Source organism: Balaenoptera musculus, chromosome 10, assembly GCF_009873245.2.
Source record: "Balaenoptera musculus isolate JJ_BM4_2016_0621 chromosome 10, mBalMus1.pri.v3, whole genome shotgun sequence".
NCBI lineage: Eukaryota > Metazoa > Chordata > Mammalia > Artiodactyla > Balaenopteridae > Balaenoptera > Balaenoptera musculus.
This window is the reverse complement of record NC_045794.1, coordinates 26,821,998-26,838,461: the sequence shown is the minus strand read 5'-3', so window position 1 is coordinate 26,838,461 and position 16,464 is coordinate 26,821,998.

The window sequence follows — 16,464 nt, the reverse complement described above, 5'->3', positions numbered from 1 at the left end:
GCCTTGCCCACTGGGTTAGACGTTTCTCTGAAATGACAGTGGAGCCTGTTAATCTTGCCCCCTTTGCCCAGCCCCATGACCTGGTCAAGCTCCAGGCTCTCACAATGGTCCAGCCTGTTCCAACCTAGCGAAATCCAAAATACAATAAAGGAAAATAGAAATTGGTTAAAAACTCTTTCATTAAGGAAAAAACCCACTTTCTTTAAAATTTTTAAGGCATATTTGTCATTTTAAAAATTTTACAATGGTTTGTACATAAGTCCTTACTAAAATGAATAAAAGAGTAAAGGTCTGAGATAAATAGTGGAAATGATTGAAAAATTTGCAAGTTTAGTACTGTAGTAAGTCACATCCACCAGCAAAATAATTTTTTATGCTTGACTCTTTTACTTATCATAAATGGTTAAAAGGGGAGGACAACTCTCTTGGATAATCTGAAGCAGAACTTCAAGAATCAGTTTCAGTTCCACCTGGTTATACCCTCAAAATTAGTTTTCCCTTCATACCTTTTTTATATGATCCCTTTTGGCAGTCACACCCTCTTGCTGGAAGAGTTTCTCATTGTTCTGTGATCAAGGGTATTCATTTGTCTTAACTGGTACTCTACTGTTCGTCATGCAAACATGATTTTTGCTTTGAACACAATTTTGATTTGATACATTCTTAGATTGTTCTTCACGCATGTGTGGGTTTTTAGTATATATCATTTTTCTCTGCCTGGATAATTCTCACGTATGCTATCTGGTTATTTGTTCGTGCTTTTATGCTAACACCCATACTGCTTTGTTCAGTAAAGGCTTATTGCTGGATAATTTGAATATAGTAGCAAACAGTTCACCTATCAATCACTCTACTAACCACTTTAAAAGCAAAATTGCTTTCTCTAAAGTTTATAATAATGTCACATAACACATCTTTATCAAATGAATGATTAAATGGATATCAGCTAAGAGAAGAAGTATTATGGCCAACTTTGAGTGGGATGTTACAAAACGTAGGAGATTCTAATGTTTTAAATATTTTTTGAAGAGCAATAAAAATGGTTTAAGTCTAGTCATAGGTTAGAATTTGAAACATTTTAAGAAATCATGCCTAAGCAATAAAGGGTGAGCAGGAGGCTCGCCCTAATAATTAGTTTCTGCAGAGAATGGTAAAAGTAAGAGCTGCGCCCAACTTCATGTCAATTCCTATGTGCCAGCACCTCCTTCAGATGCTTCCTGGTGGCTGTCCCAAGACTCCAAGAACCTTGCTGCGTTCTGTCCTCCTAGACAAAATCGCTCAACTAAGACCAAGTTCTCCCTGGAATGCTCAGGGTTTCCTACGTAAACTTCTCCTCAATCACGGTCATGAGACCAAATTCTAAGAGTTATGTCCCACAGTGTGTTGTTAGCATAGACACTGAGTCCACATCCTGCAGCTGTTACCACTACAGCTACTCCTGCTGTCCCTACATTTCTATCTATAAATGTGCTGCACACAAGGGTTCATCATGCTCAATATTACCGTAATGCCCAATCGCAGGGTACCAGGGAGCAGCCCGCTGTTCATAGGCATACAAGATCAGATATTTTAACATTTCCATGTTGGTATGTGCCCTTCCTCAAGAGCAAAACCAGATGTCAGGTGGACAGGTGTTTTCTCTTATTCAAGACTTGATCCTTATTTTTGCCAGTGTAATCACTGGCATTGAGACTGAGCAGTCAGAACTTCTTATGCTGCCCTCTCCAGAGCCTCCATTCTAAGAATGATGAAACCATCTCTGTACTTCAAGCCCATCTAGTCAAAAAGACTGCCCAGAAGCCAGTCAGCAGTGCTACTGCAGTCCTGAGGGTTAAAACTGATCGGGGGAGGGACTTCCCTGGTGGCGCAGTGGTTAAGAATCTGTCTGCCAATTCAAGGGACATGGGTTCTAGCCCTGGTCCGGAAAGATCCCACATGCTGCAGAGCAACTAAGCCCGTGCGCCACAACTACTGAGCGTGCACTCTACAGCCCGTGAGCCACAACTACTGAGCCAAAGTGCCACAACTACTGAAGCCCGCGTGCCTAGAGCCCATGCTCCGTGACAAGAGGGGTCACTGCAATGAGAAACCCGCGCACCGCAGCGAAGAGTAGCCCCTGCTCACCGCAACTAGAGAAAGCCCGCGTGCAGCAATGAAGACCCAACGCAGCCAAAAATAAATAAATAAAATAAAAAATTAAAAAAAAACTGATCAGAGGTAACAAGAAGAAACTCATGTTTCATCCAAGAAAAATATCTAAACACTGAAAAACTTCAATAGTGTGTGTGTGGGGGGGTGATTACAAAATAAAATGAAATTTTAAGTAGAAAAAAAATTGGAACACATAGACTGAGAAAATGCCATGTCTAACAAACAGTGCTGGTCCTAGATTATTTATGTAGCTTTTAAAAAGCAGAGAGGAAGGAAGGAAGGAGGGAGGGAAAGGAAAAATATAAAAAGGGAGCCTCTTTATCCAGAAATCAATGAGAAAGGTACAAGCCTTGGTTCTATATACCCTGAAACTACCTTTCCAAGTTAGTTAACGTTCCTTCATAGCATAGTGCTACTTCTTTATTTATCATTGGTATTGCATAAATTTACGGCTGATGTGCTTTATACTGATATATTTGTATTTTTGTTGAGAATGCTTTATAGACTCTTTTGTAACTAAGACATAATTCACATCCTTTACTACATAAATTATTTGTAGCCATATGTAATCTTGATGTTCTGATGATTGACTGGGAAAAAGGCACAAAAAATTTCAAATAGTATCTCTGGTGCCAGGACAAACCAGGAGCATTCTGATCCTAACAGTTGTTCAAAGACTGAATAGTACTGACTTCCACAGCATACCAGAAGCCCACAGTAAGAAGATAAGCTACCAGATATGACCTTCACGTTTGACATCATCAAATTAGGAGGAAGAATTTCAGCAGCAAAGTAAATTACAACCTCACTCCATTGATCTACCCAGTTAACACTGCATATTACAGAGTGGTGCATATGTGCAAAAGGAACCACTTCGAGTATCACAAACACTACAGGATGCAGATAATGGTAAGGAGACTCTGATTAATGTTGTAAATTTGGGATGGCTTTAATTATATAAGTTATTTCATAAAGTTCTTCTTACGAGCAGGGCTTAAGAAATCATGATACCGACGTGAATCACAAGATCAATAAAACCTTCCAAGATTCTGCAAACCTCGCACCTCTGTCTCCTTGACATTCTCCTGTTACACTTGAGGCAGGCTGTTGAGATTGAGGGGGAGGCTGAATGGACAGCTTGAAGAAAATTGTAAATGTTTGTTAAAACCTGATTGAGGGAATTTTGGAGAAGCAGATGGCTCAGAACAAATAAAAAGATTGCTAAGCTCTGTTGGAGGTTCACCTGAGTTTAGAGGTCACAGATTTATTGTGGTGTTTGCATGCCAGACCCCTTAAGTTTGTTTTCACATTTAATCCTCATGACATCCATATATGTAAATATAATTTTCTTGATTATACAGAATTTACGTTACTAATATAAGCTTCCACTGCTAGTTAGTTAGGGTTTTATGGTTGTAGACAACAGAAAATTACTCTGGCTAATATAAGATAAAAGGAATTTCTTTTAAAGGATGTGTGCAAGCTGACAAAACAAAGAGGAGGCTAGTGAACCAATATGTAAAGGATGAAACTAAAGCATTTTCACAGGTCTCACTAGTAGAAATGGATAGACTGATTCTTTAGGTCATAGCTGCCTGTGTAAATCACTTAATGTCTTTGGATCACTCCACTCCAGAGTCCAATTCCAGAGAGAGAGAGAGAGACTGTTTGCCCTAGCAAAGGTCATATGCTTACTTAGCAGGGTGCCTCCAAGATTGGAACACAGTGTTGGAGAGTTAATTCACCAAAGGAGAATTGGGATGCTGTCACCAAAAGAAAAGGGGCTGCGATCTCTTACCATACTAAGATATTACATAGTTATTGACTAAATTCCCAAGCTGTACATTTTATCCCTGTGACTCATTTATTTTGTAATTGGAAGTTTGTAACTCTTAATCTCCTTCATCTATTTCTCTTCTCCTACACCATACCCTTGCCCTCTGGCGTCCACCTCTTTCTTCTCTGTTCTATGATTCTGTTTCTGTTTTGTTACGTTATGATAATTTTGAAATGTATAGAAATATTGAATCACTATGTTGTACAATAGGAACTAACATAGTGTTGTAGGTTAATTACACTTTGAAAACAAACAAAAAACCAAACAAACTCATAGAAAAAGAGATCAGATCTGTTACCAGAGGTAGGGGGTGGGGGAGGGGGAATTGAATGAAGGTGGTCAAAAGGTAAAAACTTCCAGTTATAATATACATAAGCACTAGGGGTGTAATGTACAACATGATAAATACAATTAACATTGCTGTATGTTATACACAAAAGCTGTTAGGACACACACCTGTGGTCCATTCATCTGTGACAAAGGAGGCAAGAATATACAATGGAGGAAAGACAGTCTCTTCAATAAGTGGTGCTAGGAAAACTGGACAGCTACATGTAAAAGAATAAAATTAGAACATTCTCTAACACCATACACAAAAATAAACTCAAAATGGATCAAAGACCTAAATGTAAGGCTGGACACTATAAAACTCTTAGAGGAAAACATAGAACACTCTTTGACATAAATTGCAGCAGTAACTTCTTTGATCCACCTCCTAGAGTAATGAAAATAAAAATAAAAATAAACAAATGGGACCTAACTAAACTTAAAATCTTCTTCACATGGGGCTTCCCTGGTGGCGCAGTGGTTGAGAATACGCCTGCCGATGCAGGGGACACGGGTTCGAGCCCTGGTCTGGGAAGATCCCACATGCCGCGGAGCAACTAGGCCCGTGCGCCACAACTACTGAGCCTGCGCGTCTGGAGCCCGTGCTCCGCAACAAGAGAGGCCGCGATAGTGAGAGGCCCGCGCACCGCGATGAAGAGTGGCCCCCGCTCGCCACAACTAGAGAAAGCCCTCGCACAGAAACGAAGACCCAACACACCCAAAAATCAATCAATTAATAAATAAATTTATAAAAAAAAAAAAAAAAAAATCTTCTTCACAGCAAAGGAAACCATAAATAAAATGAAAAGACAACCCAGAGAATGGGAAAAAATATTTGCAAACAAAGCGACTGACAGGGATTAATCTCCAAAATATACAAACAACTAATGCAGCTCTATATCAAAAAATAAGCCAAACAATCCAATCAAAAAATGGGCAGAAGATCTAAATAGACATTTCTCCAAAGACATACCAATGGCCAACAAACACATGAAAAGATGCTCAACATCACTAACTATTAGAGAAATTCAAATCAAAACTACTGTGAGATATCACCTCACACTGGTCAGAATGGCTGTCATCAAAAAATCTACAAACAGTAAATACTGGAGAGGGCATGGAGAAAAGGGAACCTTCTTGCACTGTTGCTGGGAGTGTAATTTGATACAGCCACTATGGAAAACAGTATGGAGGTTCCTTAAAAAGCTAAAAATAGAACTACCATATGACTCAGCAATCCCACTCCTGGGCATATACCTGGAGATTCAAAAAATATATGCACCCCAATGTTCATTGCAGCACTATTTACAATAACCAAGACATGGAAGCAAGCTAAATGTCCATTGACAGAAGAATGGATAAAGAAGATGTGGTACATATATACAATGGAATATTACTCAGCCATAAAAAAGAATGAAATAATGCCCTATGCAGCCACATGGATGGACCTAGAGATTATCATACTAAGTGAAGTAAGTCAGACAGAGAAAGACAAATATACGATATCACTCATATATGGAATCTAATTTTTAAAAAATGACAAAAATGAACTATTTACAAAATAGAAACAGACTTACAGATATCGAAAACAAACTTATGGTTACCAAAGGGGAAACGTCGGGGGCAGGGAGGGAATAAATCAGGAGCTTGCGATTAACATACACACACGGACTTCCCTGGTGGCGCAGTGGTTAAGAATCCGCCTGCCAATGCAGGGGACACGGGTTCGAACCCTGATCCGGGAAGATTCCACATGCCGCGGAGCAACTAAGCCCGTGCGCCACGACTACTGAGCCTGTGCTCTAGAGCCGCGAGCCGCAACTACTAAGCCCGCGTGCCACAACTACTGAAGCCCGCGCGCCTAGAGCCTGTGCTCTGCAACGAGAAGCCACGACAATGAGAAGCCCACGCACTACAACGAAGAGTAGCCCCCGCTCGCCACAACTAGAGAAAGCCCGCGTGCAGCAACGAAGACCCAACACAGCCATAAAAAATAAATTTAAAAAAAAAAAAAAAAAAAAAAAAACATACACACACTACTATATGCAAGATAGATAACCAACAAGGACCCACTGTATTGCACAGAGAACTCTACTCAATATTCTGTGATAAACTCTATGAGGAAAGAATCTGAAAAAGAATGAATATATGCATATGTATAACTGAATCACTTTGCTGTACACCTGAAACTAACACAACATTGTAAATCAACAATACTCCAATAAAATTAAAAAAAGAAAGAAAGAACGTTGTTAGGAGAGTACATTCTAAGACTTCTCATCACGAGGAAAAAGTTTTTTTTCTATTTCTTTAACTTTGTATGAAATGATTGATGTACTTAGTGTGGTAATCATTTCATGATGTATATAAGTCATATCATTATGCTGTACACCTTAAATTTACAGAGTGCTGTATGCCAATTATATCTCAACAGAACTGGAAGAAAAGAAACAAAGAAAAGGGGTTGGATGATGGTGAGCAAAAGTTAGTAAATGTCCACGGCAGATAAAATAGCAAAATTAAGATGTGAATTTGTCAGATGTAAAACCTAATGTTGTATGTTCTTTACCAAGTTGCTTCCTGATAGGAATGGAGAAGGTAGATTGCCATTGTGAGGTTAGAGCACAAGTGAAACAGAAGAGTAAGAATGTGCAAACTTTGAGAATGCAGGAAATGATGATGGCTGATGGGGTCTCTGAGTGAGGGAAGAGAGTGAGGCCAGGAGGGGACTGGAAAACCAGGAGAAGTGGAGGGACAAGGCAGTAAGACATGCGAAGTGAGGACATTTCTGAGAATGTTCTGAAATGATGCCAGAAATTCTATTATGTAAACCAAGCTAGAGATGTCCTGAGAAGTTGAGTATGTCATGAAGGGTCATCAAAGAACAAATACATTTCTCATTGTGTTTTAGTTTCTGATATGATCAAAAGCACACTAGTTATTTGGTTTATTGAAAAGTTCAGCAGGAGGGAGACAGTTAATGGCCATAGACATCTTAAAAATAAAAGCTGCCCCAGAAATATTAAATATTATGGCTTTGTGTTAAACAAAAAATGAAAACTATATTGATCATGATATATATATATATATATATATATATATACATTTATTTATTTATTTATTTATTTATTGACTGTGTTGGGTCTTTGTTGCTGTGCACAGGCTTTCTCTAGCTGTGGCGAGCGGGGGCTACTCTTCGTTGCGGTGCATGGGCTTCTCATTGCAGTGGCTTCTCTTGTTGCGGAGCACGGGCTCTAGGCGTGTGGGCTTCAGTAGTTGTGGCATGTGGGCTCAGTAGTTGTGGCTCACGGGCTCTAGAGCACAGGCTCAGTAGTTGTGGCACGTGGGCCTAGTTGCCCTGCGACATGTGGGATCTTCCTGGACCAGGGCTCAAACCAGTGTCCCCTGCATTGGCAGGAGGATTCTTAACAGCTGCACCACGAGGGAAGTCCTTGATCATGATATTTAAAAAGTAAAGAATGTCTGAAGAATATTTTATGAATGAACTTATTTTTCTACCCACCCCCTTTCCCAAAGAACTGTGCTATGATTCTAGGTAATCCTCTCAAACAACAGAAGTGTTAACAGAAACCTAGAGGCAATAGGTTTTAGGTGCCTAAAGGTAGTCTTACTGGTTGGGAAAAAAAAATGTAAAAAGGTGTCTTCATTTGCTTTGTATGAAAGAAAGGAAAATACATCAGTGGAAACCTGCCATTTATGAAAAGAGCGGAGAATACTTAAAATGAACCTTCCTAGAGAGTAGAGAAACGGCTGTGGCTATAAAAAGGCAACATGAAGGATCCTTGTGGGGATGGAAACACTGAATCTTGCCTGTATCAATGTCAATATCCTGGTTGTGATATTGTGCTATTGTTTTGCAAGATATTCTTATTGGGGAAAACTAGATAAAGACTATATGGGTTCTTCTCTCTGTATTATTTCTTATAACTGCATGTGAATCTATAATTATCTCAAAAGAAAAAGTTTAATTAAAAAGGAAAACTACACACACACACACACACACACACACAGAGTGAACTTTCTCTCTGGCTGCACATTTGTTGCCTGGGTGACTTCAAATTGCCAGGAGGGCTGAGAATCACTCAGCCTCTCCCCACCACTCCTTTACTCCTCTCCAGGGGAATAGGAACAACTAGTTGGGCACATGAGTTGGGGAGAACAAGCAACTCGGCCCTTCCTCCCCACTTTCTAGACCTATGTCTTGGAGACAGTGGGTCTGCTCTCCTAACATGAGCCTCTATTGTTCTACCGAGAAGCCTGTGTTTTTCAACTGTGCCAGTGAGTAGTGCATAAGTCTGGGGAAAGTGTGAGTGTGCCCACTTGGCCACGTCTTACAGTCAGCTTTATTAAGACGATATTTTGACCTTCATCTGTCTGACTCATATCTCAATTGATTCTGAATTCAGGAGGAAGAATGGGACAATATTTATTAGGTACCTGGTGCTTGCAAGGAAAGTTTTTTTCAGCTGGTCTGAATTCTTAGATCAGACCCAGCGACCCTGTGGATATAACCTTAGATTTGCCTTCTTGCCACTCTGCTCTCCAGAATGTCGTGATGTAAGATAACTGTGGAATGTTAGTGGGTCAGATTACACCTGGTTTACAGAAGCACTCACTGTGAAATTTCTGACTGATGGGTTGCAGCTGCACTGGGAGGCATGTGCCTTGGCACTCACTCCTAGAGAGACCATGCAGCAAGCATAGGACACACACAGGCAGGTGAGAGGAAGGGTGGCTGCCCTAAGGTGAAGTTGCCTGCACCGGGCTCTCCCTCATTCTTGGGACTGAGCCCTGAGGTGTGGAGGAGAGTAGAAGCTGCACCTAACCTGTTGCCAGATGTCAGAAGGCCTCTGCTATTTGGCTTTGCGCATTGTTACTGTGTATCTTTCAAAGCTAAGTAAACTGGTGTAGGTGTGGGGAACATGTCTTGATCTGTGAGTCTTTTTATCAATTTTGAACATAGGACCAACCAGTATTGAGTAACACTTGTAGCAAATAGTCCATGAAAATTCCAATACCTGCTACCTGCTCTTCAACAACGAGATAAAGTTCTTTTTTAAGTTCACTTGGTTGTTGCAGTCCTTCTGTAGGTTAGCACATATATCACTCATTTCAACCTTTATTTCAATTTTCCTCCTTTTTTTTTAGAGAAGCAGGAAAATAAAAAACTCACCTTCTCAGATTTCCTTTCCGTTAGAGGTGATCACATGATTCAGTTCTGGCTAATACGATATAAACTGAATTTTTCTGGTACTGCCCCTTCTACTTCATTATTCTTCCCCGGAATACATGTGTGATGCTTGAGGCTTGGCAATCATTGCTAAGTATGGTAAAGTGCAAGACAAAAGGGGATGGTTTCCTTGATGGCATTATTGAGCTACCATACCAGTCTTGGACCTCCCCTTTCCCAGACTTCCTGGTACATGAGACAAAGAGATCCTTTACTGTTTTAAGCAGTCAAGTGCAGTCTTAACTGATATATTCATCAGTTCCATGTGTCGTAGGCAAAATAGCGGTCCCCCAAAATGTCTATGTCCTAATCTCTTGAATTTATGAATATATCACCTTACATGGCAAAAGGGACTTTGCAGCCAGGATTAAGGAGCACCAGGTGAGAAAAGTATCCTGGATTCTCTGGGTGGACCCAATATGATCATAAAATTCCTTATAAGTGAAAGAGAGATGTGACAACAGAAACAAGGTCAGAGGAATGCTATGTTGCTGGCTTTATAGGAGGAAGGGAGCCATAAGCCAAGGAATGTGGTCATCCCCTAGAAGCTGAAAAAAGAAAGGAAATATTTATTTTTCCCCAGAGCCTCCAGAAGAAACTCAGCCTTTCCAAAACCCTGATCTTAGCCTAGTAAGGCCTGTGTCAGACTTCTAACCTTTTATTTTTGGCTGCGTTGGGTCTTCGTTGCTGCACGGGCTTTCTCTAGTTGCAGTGAGCGGGGGCTACTCTTCATTGCGGTGCACAGGCTTCTCATTACGGTGGCTTCTCTTGTTGCAGAGCATGGGCTCTAGGTGTGAGGGCTTCAGTAGTTGCAGCACGCGGGCCCAGTAGCTGTGGTGTGTAGGCTCAGTAGTTGTGGCGCACGGACATGTCCTCATTTAATTTTTTCCTGTATAAACTTTTTTTTTTTTTTGGCTGCATCAGGTCTTGGTTCCAGCATGCAGGATCTTTTTGTTACTATGAGCGGGCTTCTCTCTAGTCGTGACGCACAGGCTCCAGAGTGCACGGGCTCAGTAGTTGCGGCACACAGGCTTAGTTGCCCTGCAGCATGTGGGATCTTAGTTCCCCAACCAGGGATCGAACCCACGTACCCTGCATTGGAAGGCAGATTCTTAACCACTGGACCACCAGGGAAGTCCCTGTGTATAAACTTTAGAATTAGTCTGTCTCTTAAAATTTTTTTCTTAAAATAGGGGTGGGTTTTATAGATTAATTTAGAAAGAATTTTAAGTTTTATGATGTGAAGTTATCCTATCCTATGCCTTTGCATTTATTCAAATATTCTTTTGTTTCCCTTGGTAGTTAGTTAAAAGTTTTCTTTGTTTATTGCACATTTTCTGTTAGATTATTCCCAGGAATTCAATCTTACTTTTGCTATTGTAAGTAGAGCTTTTTGAACGGCTTGTTGTTTATATGTATGAAAATGAGTGATTTCTGAATATTAATTTCATACTAACCCACCTCAATTGTCTGATGATCTGTAAGATTTTGTGTTTTCCTCTTAGATTTTCTGGGTATATAATCATATCATCTGCAAATAATTTATAAATTTACCACTTCCTTTCCCTCAAAATTATTTTTTTCCTTTTTTGAAAAGTTGGCTACCATACAATAACTTAAAGCTTGGCAATGTTTTCGAGATATAATTAAAATACAATAAAATTTATGATTTTAAAGTGTGTAAGTTAGTGATTTTTAGGATATGCACAAAGTTATACAACTATCACCACTATCTAATTCCAGAAGATTTTGTCACCCCAAAATAAACCCCATAGCCATTAACAGGCATTTCCCATTCCTCCCTCCCGCTGACCTCTGGCAACCACTAATCTACTTTCTGTCTCTATGAATTTGCCTATTCTGGACATTTCATATAAATGGAATCATAAAATATGTGCCTGTTTGGCTTCTTTTACTTAGCATAATATTTTCAAGACTCATCCACATTAGCAAGGTTCATTACTTTTTTTTTTTAATTTTTATTTTTGGCTGCACTGGGTCTTTGTTGCTGCGTGCAGGACTTCTCTAGTTGCAGCGAGCTGGGACTACTCTTCATTGTGGTGGGTAGGCTTCTCATTGCAGTGGCTTCTCTTGTTGTGGAGCATGGGCTTTAGGTGTGCGGGCTTCAGTAGTTGCAGCATGTGGGCTCAGTAGTTGTGGCTCATGGGCTCTAGAGTGCAGGCTCAGTAGTCGTGGCACACGGGTTTAGTTGCTCTGCAGCATGTGGGATCTTCCTGGGCCAAGGATCAAACCCGTGTCCCCTGCTTTGGCAGGTGAATTCTTAACCACTGCACCACCAGGGAAGTCCCAGTTTCATTATTTTTATGGCTAAATAACACTCCATTTTTTGGATATGCCACTTTTTTATCCATTCATCAGTTGATAGACGTTTGGGTTGTTTCCACTTTTTGACTGCTATGGATAATGCTGCTGTGAACATTTGTGTACAAGAGCTTGTATGACTATATGTCTTCATTTCCCTAAGGTACGTACCTAGAAGAATTCCTTGGTTATGTAATAACACAAGGTTTTACTTTTTAAGGAACTGCTAAACTATTTTCTATAGGTGCTGAACCATTTTTCATTCCCACCACAATGTATGAGGGTTCCTATTTCTCCACCTCTTTGCCAACACTTGTTATTGTCCTTTTTTAAAATGACTATAGCCATCATTGTGGGTGTGAGGTGGTATCTCATTTTATTTTATTTTATAAATTTATTTATTTATTTAATTATTTTTGGCTACATTGGGTCTTTGTTGCTGCGCATGGGCTTTCTCTAGTTGCGGCAAGTGGGTGCTGTTCTTTCTTGTGGTGTGCAGGCGGCTTCTCTTGTTGTGGAGCACAAGCTCTAGGCACACGGGCTTCAGTAGTTGTGGCACACAGGCTCGGTAGTTTTGGCTCATGGGCTCTAGAGCACAAGCTCAGTAGTTGTGGCACATGGGCTTAGTTGCTCTGCGGCATATGGCATCTTCCCAGACCAGGGCTCAAACCCGTGTCCCCTGTGTTGGCAGGAGGATTCTTAACCACTGTGCCAACAGGGAAGCCCCCTCATTTTAGTTTTGATTTGCATCTCCCTGATGATTAGTGGTGATGAGCATATCTTCATGTGCTTATTGCCCCTTTGTATTTGGAGAAATGCCTATTCAAATACTTTGCCCATTTTTTAAGTTGCGTTGTCCTTTATTGTTAGGTTGTTAGAGTTCTTTATATATTCAAGATACTTATCCCTTACCAGACATATGACTTGGAAATACTTTATCCCATTCCGTAGGTTGTCTTTTCAGTTTCTGGATAGTGACCTTTGAAGCACAAAAAATTTTAATTTTAATGAAGTCCAGTCTATCTTTTTTGTGTGTGTGTGGCTTGTGCTCCTGGTGTCATATCTAAGAAACCATTGCTTAAAGCAAGGTCACAGAGATTTATATCTATGTTTTCTTATAAGAGTTTTATATATATATATATTTTTTTTTTTTTGACTGTCCCTTTGGCTTGGAGGATCTTAGTTCCTTGACCCAGGCCCATAGCAGTGAAAGTGCCAAGTCCTAACCACTGGACCACCAGGGAATTCCCAAGAGTTTTACCTCATATTTAGGTCTTGATCCATTTTGAGTTAATTTTTGTATATAACGTGTGGTACTTGGGTTCCAAATCGTTCTTTTGTTTGTAGATAATCCAGTTGTCCCAGAACTGTTTGCTAAAGACTATTCTTTCCCCTATTGAATTGTCTTGACACTTTTATCGAAAATGAATTTATCATAAGTGTGTGGGTTATTTCTCAATTCATTCCATTTATGCCAGTACCACACAGTTTGATTACAGCAGCTTTGAAATAAGCTTTGAAATGTGGAACTGTGAGTCCTCCAACTTTTAACTTCTTTTCCAAGATTGTTTTGGTCATTCAGGGCCCCCTGCAGTTCTATTCAAATTTAAGGGCCAGATTTTCCATTTCTGCAAAAAAGACTATTGGAATTTTCGTAGATTAATTTGGGTGAATATCATCAATATTAGGTCTTCCAATCCATGAACACAGATATCTTTTCAATTTCAAGTTTTCTTTAATTTCTTTCAGTGGTGTTTTGTTTTTTGAGTATAAGCCATACACTTTTTTTTGGTTAAATTTAAGTATCTTATTCTTTTTTATGTTATTGTAAATGAAATTGTTTCCTTAATTTCATTTTTGGATTGTTATTACTAGTGTATGGAAATACAACTATTTTAGGGACTTCCCTGGTGGCACAGTGGTTAAGAATCCTCCTGCCAGTGCAGGGGACACGGGTTTGAGCCCTGGTCCAGGAAGATCCCACATGTCGTGGAGCAACTAAGCCCATGTGCCACAATTACTGAGCCTGCACTCTAGAGCCCGTGAGCCACAACCACTGAGCTCACACGCCTAGAGCCCCTGCTCCACAACGAGAGAAGCCACTGCAATGAGAAGACTGTGCACCACAACGAAGAGTTGTCCCTGCTCACTGCTACTAGAGAAAGCCCGCACGCAGCAACGAAGACCCAATGCAGCCAAAAATAAATAAAGTAATAAAAAAAAGAATTAAAAAAAAAAGAAATACAACTATTTTTGTATATTGATATTATATCTCCACAACATTGCTAAACTCATTTATTAGCCCTAATGGATTTCTAAATTTTTCAGAATTTTCTTTAAATAAGATTGTTATCTGCAAAAAGAGATAATTTTACTAGTTCTTTTCCAATCCAGATGTCATTTATTTCATTTTCTTGCCTAATTGCCCTGGCTAGAACCTTCAGTGCAATGCTGAATAGAAGTGAAAAGAGCAGGTGTCCTTGTGTCCAGTATTGTTATACTTCTAATTTTTCTTCAAATTATAAAGATAATCACATTAGCTAGAAAATGTTAGTGGAAATAGTAGTCATCATTTTTTAAAACTTTTGTTAATGAGAGTGGCTCTAATATTTTCCTATTGAACATAAGCTGGCTTGGGGGTTAAAATAGATTCATGTTAAGGAAGTGGTCTATATTGTTATTCTTCTTTTTCTAAAACATCTTTATTGGAGTATAATTGCTTTACAATGGTGTGTTAGTTTCTGCTTTATAACAAAGTGAATCAGCTATACATATACATATATCCCCATATCTCCTCCCTCTTGCATCTCCCTCCCACCCTCCGTATCCCACCCCCCTAGGTGGGCACAAAGCATGGAGCTGATCTCCCTGTGCTATGTGGCTGCTTCCCACTAGCTATCTATTTTACATTTGGTAGTGTATATATGTCCATGCCACTCTCTCACTTCGTCCCAGCTTACCCTTCCCCCTCCCCGTGTCCTCAAGTCCATCTTCTACGTCTGCATCTTTATTCCTGTCCTGCCTCTAGGTTCTTCAGAACCTTTTTTTTTTTTTTCAGATTCCATATATATGTGTTAGCATATAGTATTTGTTTTTCTCTTTCTGACTTACTTCACTCTGTATGACAGACTCTAGGTCCATCCACCTCACTGGACAGCTACATGTAAAAGAATGAAATTAGAACACTCCTTAACACCATACACAAAAATAAACTCAAAATGGATTAAAGACCTAAATGTAAGGGCTGACACTATAAAACTCTTAGAGGAAAACATAGGCAGAACACTCTATGACATAAATCACAGCAAGGTCCTTTTTGACCCCTCTCCTAGAGAAATGGAAATAAAAACAAAAATAAACAAATGGGACCTAATGAAACTTCAAAGCTTTTGCACAGCAAAGGAAACCATAAACAAGACGAAAAGACAGCCCTCAGAATGGGAGAAAATATTTGCAAATGAAGCAACTGACAAAGGATTAATCTCCAAAATATACAAGCAGCTCATGCAGCTCAATATCAAAAAAACAAACAACCCAATCCAAAAATGGGCAGAAGACCTAAATAGACATTTCTCCAAAAAAGATATACAGATTGCCAGCAAACACATGAAAGGATGCTCAACATCACTAATCATTAGAAAAATGCAAACCAAAACTACAATGATGTATCACCTCACAGCAGTCAGAATGGCCATCATCAAAAAATCTACAAACAATAAATGCTGGAGAGGGTGTGGAGAAAAGGGAACCCTCTTGCACTGTTGGTGGGAATGTAAATTGATACAGCCACTATGGAGAACAGTATGGAGGTTCCTTAAAAACTAAAAATAGAACTACCATATGACCCACCAATCCCACTACTGGGCATATACCCTGAGAAAACCATAATTAAGAAAGAGTCATGTACTGCAATGTTCACTGCAGCTCTATTTACAATAACCAGGACATGGAAGCAAGTTAAGTGTCCATTGACAGATGAATGGATAAAGAAGATGTGGCACGTATATACAGTGGAATATTACTCAGCCATATTCTTATTCTTTTAATGACATTTTTTATTCAAAAGTAGATGTTAAATGTTTTTATCAAATTCTTTTCAAAGTCTGTAGAACTGATCTTTCTCAGATCTATTCATAAAATATATGTCCTAATATTTAATCATCCTTGTACTCCTGAAATAAACCCAATTTTGTCATGTTATTTCTTTAAGATATTGCAGGATTCCCTTTCCTAATATTTTATTTAGTATTATTTCATCAGTATTTACAAGTGAGATTAATGACCAGGTTTTTTTCCCTATAGTCTTTGTCAGATTTAGTATTGAAATTATTCTTGCTTTGTATAAAGAATTTGGAAGGTTTCTTTCTTTATATGATGGGATAGCTTAAATAATCTTGGCATTATGTGTTCCTGAAAGGTGCAGCATAACCACCTATGAAAAGCACCTGGTGCTTTTTTTGTGCTTTCTTTTATGGTGATTAATTCATTTAGACTTTCTTTTGAGATCAGTTTTGGTAAATGATAGGTCCTTTAAAAAGAATCCATTTTGGGACTTCCCTGGTGGCCCAGAGGCTAA